The sequence below is a fragment of the Macadamia integrifolia genome, chromosome 14, assembly GCF_013358625.1.
Source record: "Macadamia integrifolia cultivar HAES 741 chromosome 14, SCU_Mint_v3, whole genome shotgun sequence".
Classification (NCBI taxonomy): Eukaryota; Viridiplantae; Streptophyta; class Magnoliopsida; order Proteales; family Proteaceae; genus Macadamia; species Macadamia integrifolia.
In genome coordinates, this window is record NC_056570.1 from 32,707,036 (window position 1) to 32,707,868 (window position 833).

Genomic DNA, 833 nt, shown 5'->3' on the forward strand with positions numbered 1-833 from the left:
CCCCCCCCCCCCCCCAACCCAAAAAAATAAAAATAAAATTGACACATCTAATTTCTACTGGTGAGAAACTATCTTACATGTAGCCTTTCAGGAGTGGCCTAGCACTAAGCATCAATATTTTAAAAAATAAATCTATTTGTGGTGCACAAGAATCTTCAAGCCAACAAAATCATCTGATTCAATTTAATGATGTATTTGAGTTAATCATATGTAAATAGCATACAAATTATATTTTTAATATAATATTGTAAGGACATATGTTTGTCACTTTTCAGTGAAAGTTGAATGGTTTTCATTTAATTCCAGTATGGCTTGATCCATGTGGTTGTGGGGTCAGTATGAACCCATTGGATTAATCAAGCCGAAGGCTTGAATACCCGTAAAAAAAAAATAAAAAAATATAATAATAATAAATAAATTTAAAAAATGAAAAAATAAACAAATAAAAAATAAAAAAAATGTTTGTCACTAGGTCAAGCCAACCTTTAATAATCTTACAAACCAAAACATAACATTGTCACTTTACCTGTAGACCGGAGAGCAATCATAATCGCCAAGCACCAAATAAATAAATAATATTACTTTTGATAATAAGCTAAATTCATAAACATATTTTTATATTAGAAATAAGTAATATATTTCAAATCCAAGTTCAAAATATATTTAAAACTTTTATTCAAAAATAAAACAGGGGAAAGTAATATCCCTGCCCCTTGAAAAATCCAGATCACCTATCTGTATGTGTCCACAATGGAATTTGATAAGTGAGATTTCGAGTAAGTGTTTCCATATCTTCTTCTGTCTGAAGAAATGATTCATCGAAATAATGAGTC